The 15319-nt window shown below is 41.6% G+C and overlaps 1 protein-coding gene across 1 annotated transcript in view; it reads right to left on the bottom strand.

Annotated features, from left to right (window-relative positions):
* LOC146548208 (NACHT, LRR and PYD domains-containing protein 12-like) overlaps positions 1-15319 on the bottom strand; it is a 586500-nt gene that overhangs the window by 458848 nt on the left and 112333 nt on the right. The gene's annotated exons all lie outside the window — the stretch shown is intronic.

Below are 15319 nucleotides of genomic sequence, written 5' to 3'. Positions count from 1 at the left end.
GAGGTGGAGGAAGATCTCAGCCTGGGCGTTTACCGTCTTATGTAGTCTGGAAGATGTGTGGTTGGTGGGGTGGGTGCAGTTTTCTCTGTGGTGGGGTTGGGTGGACTGTCCAGGGCTCTGTGGAGCCGGGGGGCGCTACTGCACTGGGCCCCGGTCTGATGGGCCTGGGCCCCCCTTTCCCTGGCGGGTCGCGGAGGGTGGGAGTGCCTACTGGGGTCAGCGGGGGAGCTGGCCCCAGGGAGGGGTTACCTGCCCCTCCCTTCCTTCCCTCCCCATCTCCAGCTGCCTCCCTCTTCCCGCTCCTCCACAACCACCCACACATGCAGGGCCTTGGAGTGGGGGTATGTCACCAGGGTGCAGAGGAGGCTACCCCCCCCCCTGTCCCCTTCTGGCTGCCTCTGCCTCAATTTTATCCCACAACTTAGACATTCACATTATTCACACTCTCATTACACATACATATAGGATCTTGGGGGTGGGCACAATCACGGAGTCCAAATCACCATCTGGGTGTATACCTCACCCCTGACCTCGTTGCCCACCTCTCAATTTTAAATACACTTAGTCATTGAGGGCTAGCAGGAGGGACCATGCGCTTACCTGCTGCTCCTTGGCAGGTAGCTCCATGCCCTCCTGGGTTTTAATTGCACCTTAGAACACATATGCATCAACACTACAATGAGCGGGTGGAGGGAGGTTTGGAGTCTTCTCCCACCCCCATTCTCTGCGGCCTGCTGGAGCGGGGGGGCTAGTAGGAGGAGTTGGCCGTCCGGCTGCGGTCTGGGGTATGGGGCCTCCCTGCTGCTGCGGAGTCGGGGTGGTCTGCCTCTCCCCACCGCAGGGAAAAGGGTAACACCACCTGGGTCTGGGTGCAATTCCCCCCTCCAGGGGCAAGGGTACCTAGACCCGGTTTGTAGAGTACGCTTGGGGAGTGTGATTGTGTGTACAGCGTCTCTTTATGTCTGTCTCCACGTTGGTTGAGTGTGGAGTGAGTGCATATGAGAGCATGAGGGTGGGAATGGATGTTTGTGTCTGTGTGTGCCTGTATGTCTGTGTCTATATGTCAGGTTGGGTATCAGACGCCACCTCTCTGGGGACACCTCAGGCCCTCCAAGGTTTGGAGGCCTATCTCCACCCACCACCACTTCCCCTGCCGGTGGCGGACTCCCTCAGGTGTCGGTGTGTTGGTGGTTCTTTGTGTCTGGGGGTGGGCGTCCGGGTACACACCGGCTCACTCCTTGGCGGCCGCTTGTCGGGGCCTGGGGCCTGGGGCTCGCTCGGGCCCCTTTGGAGGTGGGGTGCCCCCGGCCTCTCGGCCTAGGGCTCGGTCACTCAGGCGCAGCTGGGGGCCGGCGGAGCTCACGGGCGCGTCACTGCAACCCCCCCTGGCTTCTGCTCCGCGGCTGCTGAGTGAGCCCTCATCTGGGACTCTCCTCAGCTCTTACTGGAACAGTGGCGCGGCTGCCCCTCTGTTGGTCTTCCATGGTCTCTTGTGTTCTGGGGGCCTCTGGATGTCTGGAGTTTTGATCTCCTCCATACCCGTTTCACACCCTGGAGGACGGGGCTGTGGCCCCCCCACACTCCCTAGCAGATCATTACATGGAGAAACCTTTGGAATGCAAGCATGCTGATCCACACAGGTATGCACACATGGGTATTCACAGACGCGGACTAAAGCTTTCTTGGCTGCTGCCTCAAAGCACACTGTGCGCTGTCTATCTTGCGTGCTGCACAATATCGTTTATTACTTAGTAAATACTGATATCTATGACTAGCTAGTTTATTGTGATGGTGCTTTGTTTTCTCTATTATTATGTTGCTCTTTGTTGTTTGCTGTCTCCTCTGTTTGTTTGTTTGTTTGTTTGTTTGTTTTTTCTCCATACAGGTGACCCAGGAGTTTTTTTTTTTTTTTTTTTTGTCTCTCTTCCCCCCCCTTCTCACCGTCTCTTCTCCCCTTGGGTTTTCTTTCTTTCTCTCCCCCTCTCTCTCTCATTCATTCCCCCTGTCCTATTTATTAAAAAAAAAAAAAAAAAAAAAAAAAAATGACAAAGGATGAACTGAAGCTCTGCCATCACGTAATGTCGCATACTGCTGTTTCTGATGTCATTTATAAAAAAAAAAAAAAAAAAAAAAAAAAAAAAAACACAACTAAAACTAAACTGAAACTAAGGATTTTCAGGAAAATAAAAACTAGACTAAACTAGCAAAGAATTGGTAAAAACTGATTCCAACTGGTAAAAAAAAATTGAAAATCTGGAGGCAAAACTAGAAAAAACATAGAAACTAATGAAAATTGCAAAATAGTTAAAACCCTGGGGCGGAGATTGGCAGATCTGACCAGGAAATGTTATAAGATGGATTGTCAGGACAGTCAGCGTTAAAGCCACTTTCAGTCCATACTAGGATGGCATTGGACATCTTCGAGGCGGAAGAGAGTTGGTGTGACCAAGGTGTGGTTTGGCTTGTTTTATGTATATTTGAGATCATATGGCTCTGGATGGACCAGTTACCAGGGCATGGAAGGAGGACAGACTCATTGACTGAGGAGAAGGAATTTCCTGGGATTGGAGATCCTCTGGGTGAGTGGTTGATTAAAAGCATGCATAAAATAGAAGTTATCTGTTGTTATTGATTGGTAATAGATTGATAATTGGCCACATTTACAGCTGTATTGACTTGTTGTGGACGTAGTCGACTTCAGGTTTAAACACTCTAATTAACAGGTTGAAAATAGTGACATTAAAGGAAGAATATGCAGCGCCACCCTGTCAGACGCCAGTGACGGTGGAGCTCACTGATGAATCAGGTGAGCTGGATTCATGGCTGATTCAAAACTAAGATCCCCCTGCTGTGGTCAGGAAGGGGAGAACAGGGGGAAATAAAATTTAAAAGAGGCATTTATAAACGTTTATGGGTCAAGCGAAACGGGATAAAAGGGGGTGTTTTACTGTTATTTTAATATCAGCATTATTATTGTATGAGAATCATGCAACAAGTATTGCATCGATGATCATATATTGAAGCTTTTGACCTTATACTAACATCTGTGTTCCTGTGATGGTTATAACCTCTGATGAATCTTCTATTTACAGGTGTTAGGATAATGATATAATTTTTATTGCAGGTGTAACCATGATCATTTTTATACATATTGCAACTTGTTGCTCATTGTAGAGTTGTGCTCAAGTTAATAAGGGTTAAAAGCTACAGTCAGCGCGAATGTCTGACCGATCTATTGAGGGAAAAGGCTTCGAGCATAGAAGGCCGCACGCGCTTACAAAACACTGATATCATGTTATTTTTTGTGATCTTTTCTTCAATTATGTCTTTAAGTTTAGTTTAAATAGTGGCAGTTAATTAAACGACATTTATTAAAATATTAAATACCTGAGTCAGAACATTACACGCAGATCACCTTAACGATCTGGGAAACCTTGTAGCTGCCTAACCTTTTCTTTTAATGTTCTAGCTCCGTTGATTTGACACATGGGGATGTGTCAAAAAAAAAGGGGGGGGGGGGGGGGGGGAAGTTGAGCTTTAACATCAAACAAGGATTATTTGAACATTTTATAACTTCATTTGTGTCTTTAATAATTTAGGAATGGTAAAACTTAAGCTAATAGCGGCCCGAGAAGTTTCCGGTCTTTTGTAGAGAATCAGTAAGAAGCATAAATCATTATTTCCATGTGTAAGCATCAATCATTGAAATGAACTGAATAGCGTTTAGAAGATTTGTTAATTTCTTTGTCTTTTGTTAAAAAGAGTGGTTTCAATAATTTTCAGACACACCTTGCAAATGTGCTTATAACGAGTTGGCACTTGGTCTTTTGAAGGCCAGAAGCTTCGTTCGGCGTGATGGTCCGGACTGATATATTGCAGGTATTGACTTTGAGTGCAGAGGGCTAAATGCAAACACGCTTACACACACATAGGATATGATTAGAATAAGTCCCTGGAACATTCTGAATGTTTTTAAACCAATTCTGAATCACTAGAAGGTCAGTAGATAACAACATTAGATTATTAGGGTTAGGAAGAGAGGTGTTTTGGTTTTCTGTCTCTTACAGAGAAAGGAACAGACACCAGACGAGGTCACAGATATACGAGGATCCTCCGCAGCAGAGACAGACACAGTGACTGCCAAGACACCAACTGGGTCCAAGGGTCATGGCGTTTGGGCTCCAGCTAGTCACCACAAAAGGATGGATCCCATAAACACAGCAATAACCATGAAGGGGTTGGTGGAAATCCGGGAACACCAGACCAACGAAGTTCGAGAGGCTCTTGGGCAAAAAGGGGGACACCTTCCTGTTCCTTTTTCTGGAGGATACACAGATCGTTGTTTGAAATCGGGGCAGAATAATCCCCTGATCTGTGCCACGACTGAAGGGTTGTCTAACCCCTGAGGTTGAAGAATGAAGAGCAGAGGATCACCCAACTGGACGACACTGGTAGCTGCAGCAATAACATAAAAGGCTAAAAGCTCCTTGGACAGAGGTTCTAGTCTGAGTACGTCTGGAGGGTATAAGGTAGCACCAAATAAAGCTGTGGGAGACCTGGGGAGTGTCATCTGTACCTGCTATTGTTGGAATAATAGTTTGTCTTGCATCTGAACTGCGCAAACATAGAGGTCATCCCACATATGGTTCGCCCCTCAGGGGGACAAAGGACCTCAGGAGTGAGAAGAGATGAACCCAGCCACACTGGATTATGGGGTGTTGGTGAGCTCATTATTCTAATGAGCTCATCAGGGGGAATTATTAGATTATAATATTATTTTATGCCATGTTAGACCCCTAATTAAAGATGGTGAATTATTATGTAGTTTTAGTTTGCATTATTCTCCTGAATTAGAAGAAGCTGATAACTATTGCATTAGTTAAACTGATTTGCATTACATTAAACTGCTGACTTGTTGTGAATGAATGATATTGTTTTATGATGCATTATACTGCTGAGTTATAAGAAATACTGTTCGCAGAAAGTTATTGTCTTATTTGTCTGATTAGAAGAGAACAGAATATACTGGAGTTTTCTGCCCCATCTCAGCAGGAGCAGATAGACGGGGAGCCAAGGTCGTAGCTTAGGCGCTGTGTGAGAGAAAGCATGTGAATGTTTAGGCTTTTTATGATAAGGTGGAGGCACCAGAGGCTATAAGAGTTTGAGCAATGCTCCACCATTTTGAGATCTGAGGCTGTCTGCATCAGTGCCCATCTCCCACGCGTGTGTTCATTAAAATCATCGTTTGACTCAACCCGACCGGACCAGTGTTGTTATTGTGGTTTTTCCTCTTGTCTCCATCCCCAATATTTTGAACCATAACACACGCTATTTTAGTTTAAAATGCTTATAATGTTATGATAAATGGTAGTTTTGTTGCTACTTTTACAATATTATCCATCCTTCAGCTTCAGCGAACATGACAGTTAGCAGTGTAATAATTCCTCTGTGATAAAGAAAAATTAGCTTGTTTTCTTTTTGTGTGGGAGCTCGCACAGTGTTTCAACTTTACAGCCTTTTAATATGAAAGTCCTGTCAGTACACTTCCTTTTTACATCATTTCACACTTGCCCCGTGAAGGGCAACAGTCTGACGTCTGCTTAGCCAGGAAAGCTTCAGCTTGTTTCTTTCCGCACATCTTCCTCTTCACTGTCGGTGGCTTACAGACATGTTAACAAGCATGGACGTATCAAAACTTTGCTTGATTTTGCTGTTACCACTAGCTGTGTCCCATGATGCTGAAGGTAATACAAGGAAACTATTTTCATTATGCATTATTAATATTTTTAAATTTATAACCTCCTTGCTTTTAGTTTAAACTAAACACATTATTATGGGATTAAAAAGATGGTTTAACATTCACAAAATATAGAAACTAAAGTCCTCTCTGACACAGGCTGAATCTTGTATTTACCGTATTTTGCTGTCCCTGTTTACAGAGACTGTTGTGAAGACAGTCAGGAGAGAACACGATGTCACTCGGATTTGCAACAAGGAAAGTCAGACTACTATTGTTTTGATTATCTGTAAGATCAAAAGACAGAGGGACACAGGAGGAGAGTGTCATCTGCTGTATCGACACGGAGAGAACGTTACTCAGGAATGTGACCCCAGGTTCTCAATAACAAAAGAAAATCAGACTGCCTTTCTGGAGCTGACCAGTTTAACACCAGCTGATAGTGGGAACTTCACCTGTGAGTGTACAAACACTGAAGGGACATATATTGTCCATATCAGTGTCACTGTGGAAGGTAAATGCATTTTGGTTTCTTTATCTGACACAGTTATTCAGCACTGTGTTAGCATTGTACTGACCTGCTTATGTGTTTTTTATTCTTGTAATTTGTTCATTTCTTTTCTTCTTATTTTCACTTACAGCAGTTTAAATACTCTCACTGACTCATTTATCAGGTACATCTTTGAACCGAGTTGGACCACCTTCAGCCATCAAACATGTCTTCATTTTTTGTGGCTCAACAAGGCGCTAAAAACATTCCTCAAAGATTCTCAAGACATATTGAAATTACATCATCACACAGTTGCTGCAGATTCGTCAGCTGCTCTTACTTGAAGCAAACTTTCCGTTCCACCACATCCCAAAGGTGCTCTGCTGGATTGAGATCTGGTGACTGCGCAGGCCGTACATGATTTGAGCACCGTGACATGGTGTGGTATCCTGCTGGAAGCAGCCATCAGACGATGGGTATTTTTTGGGCATAAAGACATGAATGTGGTCAGCAACAACCTTCAGGCAGGCTGTGGTGTTTAAATGATGCTCAGTGGTCACTACAGGGTCCAAAGTTTGCAAAGAAAATCCCCCACAGAGCATTACACCACCAGCAGTCTGAACTGTTAGAAATCAACTCATCGGGCAAGGCATCATTTTTTTAGTCTTCTGTTGTCCAGACTTGCAAACTGTAGCCTCAGCTTGCTGTTGTTAGAGGACAGCAGTGATATCCAGTGTGGTCCGCTCTGCCTCAAGGTTTGATGTGTAAACAGCATTTTTACCCAGAGAATCACAGCTCACTGGATATTTTCTATTTTTCAGACCATTGTCTGTGAACAGAGATGATTGTGTGGGAAAATCCCAGCAGATCAGCAGTTTGTGAAGCACTGGGACCAGTAACATGTGCCATGTTGCTCTGTTTGAGCATTGATTTGCTGACATTTTATTATTTTATTAACCTTTATTTAACCAGGAAGATGAAGCTGACATGTGATTGACAAATGAAATGAACACTGAAATATTTGTGTTACACCCTGAACAAGTATACCTCATAAAGTGGCCAGTGAATGTATATAAGCAGTTGGACCAATTTCAGTTCATAGTAATATTCAGAAAAGATGCAAAAGAAGAAGAAGACAAAAGAAAAGAGCACAGTGACAATATTTAAAGCTCTGTGGTTATAAAACTGGGGTTTCATTACTTCACTCAGAGTTTCAGTAGACGTAAACTGTGTTTGATTTGTGTTTTGATTTCCAGGAAATGAAAGTAAATGATTTTACTGACAAATGCATCTTTTCAATGATTTAGACACAAACGAGGCCCACACTTCAGCAGACAAATCTTTTTCCGTTTATCTGCCCGGTGTTGTGATCATCTTTATAACTGGAGTTATCGTGGGATTTATCTACTGGAGGAAAAGTAATGGGTGAGACTATTTTTGCTGTAGTAATTCAAAGATGATATAGATGTAGAGAAAGTAAAAGGAAACATCACATTTCAATAAATGAGAATTCGGTGTATGTTAAACATCATGTCTAGAATGAACACTTTTTATCCTTCCAAAAATAATTATCATTATTAAGAGAGAAGATAATATAAATGTAGATGTTCTTACTTGATTTTTCTCTGTTTGAATGTGAATAGTGTTACACTAATGCTGACATCCTTTCTTATCAACGTGGCTGCTTAAGGTCAGGAACATCTGGAGTGTCTGTACCTGAAAATCCCAACGGTTTGGTGAGCAATTTATTGCTACGATCTACAGCAGCTAGTTAAAAGTTTGCAGAAATGTAGTTTTTTACCATCAGGGCCTTATGAGCCTATACTGGTGTTTTTAAAAGTTATGTTTGACTTTATGACTTTCTGTGTCGTTTCTGGGATGCTTAGAACTCAAATTGCACTGCTGGAAATAGTTTATTTTGATGATTAATTTTGCATTATAATATTTATTTTTGTTTTTCCTGCATTATATAAAAATTGGTGTATTTCAGAAATAAAACTATGAAGACACTCAAAATAAATTTCCTGTGGTGGGAAACTATTTTGTGCAACTATTTTGTATTTACAGTTTTGAGAGATAAGCCTCTTAAATTTCTCTAACTAGAAATATATGTTAAAAAACAAAAACGATTTTCAATTTTTTGGTAGTTTATTGCATTTTTTTTGCAATTTATGTAATTACTGTGCACTTAATGCAGACATATTATTAGAATTTGGGCTATAATGGTTGTATTGATGTATATCAACTTGAAATGCTCCCAAAAATGGCACTACAGCATGTAAAAATATAATATGAGCTCTGGCAGACTTGGTAAAACATGTACATTTATGTTTTAGGATGTTACTTATATAGATAATTACAGATTAGTGTTATAATACTATTAGTGCCAACTTCAGTGTCCTTTATTTTGTGAAGAAGCTCTTACTGAAATGAGCAGAAACATTAAATAATCCAGGCAACAGATGGAGAGATTTAAAGATCAATAGAGTGTGTGGGTAGACCGGGTTGAACTTGATTAATACCTAAAATATTTCACTTTTCTAAAGGATGATGATGAGCCAGATCAGCCCTATACAAACCTTCAGCAGCCATCGAGTGATTCCTACCAGACTATCATCTCAGTGAACCATCAACATGACAACAAGACACGCTCAGCAAGAAGCACAGGAACTGTGGGAGTGGATAATAAAGCTCTATGAAACATTTTAAAGTATATAAAACTTTAGGTGACATACTAATATAATAATATTCATATATTATAATAAACGTCCATCTTTTCACACTGGATATTTGTTTCCCAGTAATGGAGACCATTCAGTCATAATACTCCAACTCAGGCTCTCAGATTTAATACAATACAAACACAATAAACTGTGGCAAACATGACTCTTTGTATCAGACTAGTTTTGTTTTTTAACAAACATCTCATCATAATTTGAACACGATGTCCATCCAGATAAACAGAGAGATCAGTCTGGCTTAAACAATGTTGGTGGTTCACCTTCTACTGTCCTTCCACTTTTATGCACTTCTATTTTAGACATAGTAAAAGTTTCAGTGTAGACACAAGAGGTGAAATAAGGAGGGTGCAAGTCTTCCTGCTTTCACTATAGTCTACCTCACACTGTCAGCCACAGTTACTTCCTCACCAGCATGACTGCACGGAAACTCTGCTTTCTCCTGCTTCTGCTTGTGGTTTTTAGCAGTGAAGGTAAATATATATAATTAAAAAAGAAAAGCTGTAAAGCCAGGTGTTTAAGAAGAAAGCTTTAGTTAGGTTAGTGAAATAATATATGTGATTGATTTTCCCACAACAACAAATATATAGAAACTATAATCCCGATTTTGTTTCATTTTAACTGGAACAATTTATAGAGACTCTTGTGAAGACAATTGGAAAGAAACCCGATTCCACTCAAATATGCAGCAAAACAACTCTGAATATTACTGTGATGATACTGTGTGAGATCAGCACAGAGAGGAGCCGAGGAGAACAGTGTCGTCTGCTCTATCGTTACGACCGAGGCTTTATTCATGGCTGTGACTCCAGGTTCACACTGATCAAAGAAAATGAGACTGTGTTTCTCCACCTGCTCAACTTAACATCTGAAGACAGTGGGAACTACACCTGTGAGTGTGGATTTCGTGGTGGATTGTATGTTCTCCATCTCAGTGTGACTGTGAGAGGTAAAAACATTTTCTATTTATACCCACACCGCAGATTCAAGGTGGATGTTTGGAACTGCGTTAACACTTTCTTTTCTGTCATACATGGTTTGAGGTCGTCATTCCCGCCTGCAGCGGATTAATGAAAGGTTTCAGTCAGGAGATGAACATCTGGAATGTTTTTAAGCTCTTTTTCTGGCTAATTTGTTTAAAATTTCATTATAAAACTGCTCCAATCACAACTTTGGTGTTATTTCATCAGTGAAATGTTTGAATGATGCAATTGTAACTCTAATGTAATGAAAAGATAAACATGTTTTCCACTTTAATATAACAGGTTAATGCAAATTTCGTGACTTTTCATGTTTTCAAAATGAAGTTTTTTTGTGTGTGTGTGGCAACATTCAACAGACGATGGAGATTCTTCTGGCATGAAGTTCATGGCTACAGTTCCCATCATTTCTGCTGCTGCTTCACTCATCAGTGTGGCTGTGATAACCTGTGGTTACAGCCTGAGGAGAAATCCTCGCAGGTGAAAACTTTTACTGACGCACTTAAACTCATGAAATGACCCTTTGAAATCACTTGAGCACATTACTGCATACAGCAGCCACTGTGGTGTTCAAAGTATCTCATAGGTTCTTTTCAAACACCACACATTAGTTGTAGACATAGCTAGTCTTGTTTTTGAGGTATTTTTCACCCCATGACCTCTGATGTTTTTATCCTAACAGAGAAAACAGATCAGGTCTAACTAACTTAACAGGATCTGAAACTCGCCAGATGTTTGTCAGTTTTCCATAGTTCTGTTTTACACTTAATTGTGCCGAGGCTGCAGTGCATTATGTCTGTGTTTTAAGCTGCACTTTAATTAAATGTAAATGACAGCGTAAATTGTTGTTTAGGACAAAGAGGACCGCTACATGAGCCTTCATCGGCAAAACATCGATGTCTACCAAACTATCTCCTCCGGTCGCCTTCATCATGATGCTGAGGCCGCTGCATGTCACAGTCATGTACAATAATAATCAGAGATGGAGTTTTTACCCTGACTACGTGATCTATAAAACTATGATGCTAGACATGCTATCTATAAAAGACACTGACATTGTAACTTGCCAGCATCATGTGTACTGTTAGTTTGTTTTGCACTGAAAAAAGAGAAAAATATTAACGTCCAGTAAAACTTGTAATGATGTTGTGAATGAATTGCCTTAATTCATGGCTTTTAACACCATTTAATTTCTGTTTTTTATCTGGTTTGAACGTTGAAAATCCTGCCACTTGGCTCTGTGGCCTCTGCCACCATTATGGTTTTTGCTATACTGGTCCACTTGATAGTCATATTTGATGATGATTTTACTTTATTTTGAGTCATTAGAATCAGAACGGGGGTCAGGAAAGAAGAAAAAAGATAAGCTGGGGAGAAAGTTAACAGAAGAAGAGGGAAAAATAGAGAAGAAGAGAAATAGATGGAGAGGAAGAGAGAAAACATACTGAAAATCTATTTCATCATCTGCTGAAAAACACAAGGAAAAACCAACACAGTGGGGAACCCACAGCAACAACCAATAATATGCAGTAAGTAGGCTAGTAAGTAGTAGTAAATAATAGATATTAAATGTTACTGAGCAGTAAATGGGCCCAGAGGGCCGAGACCTGAGGGCACCCCACCCGCAGCACAGGCCCAACAGAGCCAGGGGGCCGGGCCCCACCGAGCAGCCGCCCAGAGTGAGCCACTAAACACAGAGAACCACTAATGCACTGTGGGTGGGGGCACCAGCTACTGGCAGGAAGTGTGGTGGGGGGAAATAATACGTGACTATTTTTATGTGGAGTGGAATTAAACTGCCATAGAATATGCTTGTGGTGGATTTGACTCAACACAAGCGTATTGTCAAAGTGTTCTTTGGCATGCATCGAGACAGTTTCTCAGATACTGAAGTGACTTGAGCAGAGCCAGTTAAAGCCTACTGTGCTTGAGTGGGCAGCTCAAGTTTCCACGTGGAAGGTTTAGTGAGACAAAGACAGGAATTTAAAGCTGCTGACTAATAATCTGCAGGTTCCTGATTTGAGTCTCTGTTAAGAGGATGGTGTCTCTGAGATAATTGCTTTTGTGCATCGATAAATAAACAGGGAAATAAATGAATAGAAAAAAGCATCCGAGCGGATGTGCACCGACGGTGTGCCCACTGGTCTTAAAGTGCCTTTGCGCCCCTTACCATTTATGGAGGTCCCATTTGGGCACATTGGCATGGACCTATAGTGTACATGGATATTGCTTTGTATTAGTTCTGGTATATTATACAACACAATAACATGATGCAGTGCTGCTGTGCACCATTTCTGCAAAGAGTGTGGTGCAAGCAAGGAAGATAAGATAACTCTTGCACAGTCATACCTAGTACAATAATACAACAAAATTGGAAACTGTCCCACCATAACACAATCATTTAGATACAATATTGGACTTTGTTTACATGTAACTGCACAAATAGAATTTAGAAATGTAATTATTGACAAGAGTGAACAACCACTTATAATGTAATCTACAGCTGTGAGCAAACAGCTAGATAGAGAATCAGAAGTGTTGTGTTTTCTACAAAGTTTGCTGTTTCAGTGAGAGTCATATGTCATATCATTTCAAACAGTGGCGATCCAGAAATGTTGTACAAACGAGTAAGACTAACTATAGACTTTAGCCAAAGTTGTTAAGTTAGCTAAAGAGTTGGGATTGTTTGTAAGGCATAAATAAACCTAAAATGCAATGTTTTGGACGTTCTTTGGCACATTTCCCTACTGTAGGGGTCTCTGCAAGCATACGGGGCTCTGAGAGGGAACAAGATGACAACGAGGAATTCTAATAATAATAATGGATTGGATTTATATAGCGCTTTTCAAGGCACCCAAAGCGCTTTACAATGCCACTATTCATTCACTCTCACATTCATACACTGGTGGAGGCAAGCTACAGTTGTAGCCACAGCTGCCCTGGGGCAGACTGACAGAAGCGAGGATGCCATATCGCGCCATCGGCCCCTCTGGCCAACACCAGTAGACAAGTAGGGTAAAGTGTCTTACCCAGGGACACAACGACCAGGACAGAGAGCCCTGGGATCGAACCGGCGACCTTCCGGTTACAGATGCGATTCCCAACCCCCTGAGCCACGGTCGCCCACAATTCTACTGGAAACAGTCGATCATGTTCGTCAAAGCTGAATTCAGGGCAAACTAAGCTAAATTAGTGTTTTTAGCTAACAGCTACAATAAGCATAAAAGTGACTGTTGGGCTATTATTTGTTAACAGGGGCGATTTTAGCCCATTTTTGGGGGTGCTTTGGTTCATTTTTGGGGTGCTTTGGTTCATTTTTGGGGTGCTTTGGTTCATTTTTGGGGTGCTTCAGCACTTACTTACTTTTTTTTGACAATATTTGCTGTTTGTGTGACACACTACTAAAAATATAAAAGGCAGAACTTGGTTGAGAGGTAACATTTTAACAACAAAAGTATCCATAATATTTTTTAATATTTTGTAATAATTTATTTGTAATAATTTATTCTGTTTCAGGAGTGTTTTTATGCATCTGTATTATATTATACAAACACATTAAAAGTGAATCTCTGTCCAAAATATGCACTCAGTTTACTTCTTACTCACTATGAGCATCATTCATTATTCTCCTCCAGTAATTAAGGTTAGGATATGTATTTTTTTTATTCCAATCCATTCTTCTTTGGCAGAATTTAAATAACCTTGATCAGAATTGATGGTTTTGTTACAGACTTTTCAAAAAAGTGTTTTGCTTTTCTTTCACAAATGTGGGATTAAATTGTTAAAAAGTACAAAACAGTGATGTCATGTTTTGTGACGAGGACCCAGGCACAGAGAGACTTGATGGATTTAATAATCTTTTGATTTAATAAAGAAATTTGCAGACTTGCACAGAGATGGTAAAATTATGATGACTGATAAAGGAGGCGAAGACAACAGACGATGAGGACAGGGAGGATGCAGGGACCGACAGAGACGGGGAAGAAGTCTCATTGTGACGAGTAAAGTGTATCTTGGCTGGCTGGGCAGCTCTCTGGGTGCTCAGCCCCCCGAAGCTCTGATCCTAGAATCCTCCCTGAATTGTGTTAATACAGTATGTCAACATGAAAGCATAACTGTACAGGGTGGGCCAGTTATATGGATACACCGTAATAACATGGGAATGGTTGGTGATGTTAAAGTCCTGTTTGTGGCACATTAGTATATGTGAGGGGGCAAACTCCTCAAGTTCGGTGGTGACCATGGTGGCCATGTAGAAGTCGGCCATCTGATACCAAATGATACCAAACAAGGCAAAGTAAATAATTTTTAAAGGTAAATGTAGAGGAAACATCAAAAGTTGTCACGGCTGGGGCAGCAGTCGTGTGGTGGAGTGAATGAGGACCAAGATGCAGACGGCGGTGGAGATGCGAGTGGAGATTTATTTACAGTGAAAATAACAAAGGTGAGGGAAGAAGTGAACATCAACCTAAACTGGGAAGAACTAACAGACAAAGCAGAAAACATGAGGGCAGCAGGGAAACACAGAGATGACACGAAGAAGGAAGAGAGACGTGGAGAAACACCGATGGACACGGAGACTTTTCACCTGTTCCTTTTGTTTGAAGTGGCCGAACTTGGCCACAGTAGGACGTGGTCTCCCGGTCGCAGCCCGCATGGGGCCGATGCGATGCACTCTATCAAAGGCCATGTTCTTCACCGTGTCCTCCGGCAGCTTCAGGTGGGTTTTGATGAAGGTTTTGCACTCTGAGCCTTCTTCATCACAAGATCCTGGAAGCACTGATCAATGTAATCTTGGAGAGCCTCTAAACTCTCCCCGTTGTTCTCCAGGGTGTTGGAGATGATTTAGACAAATATTGTTAGTTAGAAGACTATTGATAAGTGTATTTGGTAATACTGAAGCTTAAAGGAATTTGTTCAATTCTAAACTACCATTCGCTTTAATTTTACGCCAAAATCTCCGGCGTCTGACGTCAGTTACAACATGAGTCGCTTACCTCTGTCACTCTGAAGTCACATTGAGTTTTCCTCACTGACTGTTTTAGACAGGATTGTGGGAGCAACACAAAAAGCAGCTTCAGCTGGAAACACACAGTTTAGTGTCTTTGCTGCTCGCTTTAAGTCACAATAAACAGGAAACTCATTGTGTCTCATGTCAGAATCACTCATATACAGGACAGGAAGAGGCGGAGCTTATTTCCTGCAGGGAGCGGTTAGCAGTCTGTGTCTTTCTCATTTCTGACTCCTAAAGAGCTGAAAAACACAGGCTGTTATTGGCTGGCTGACACTGGGATTAATGTCCTTGAAGCCAGCAGTCTTTAATGTCCAGGTTCAGAACGGGCAGGTGAAAAACAGTCCTTTATGTCCTCTGATG

This window comes from Mchenga conophoros, linkage group LG23 (assembly GCF_057382185.1).
Source record: "Mchenga conophoros isolate Kocher_MC1m ecotype Shallow Benthic linkage group LG23, M_conophoros_male_GT1.1, whole genome shotgun sequence".
NCBI lineage: Eukaryota > Metazoa > Chordata > Actinopteri > Cichliformes > Cichlidae > Mchenga > Mchenga conophoros.
The sequence above is the reverse complement of the archived record's forward strand: the minus strand, read 5'-3'. Positions and strand labels throughout refer to the sequence as shown.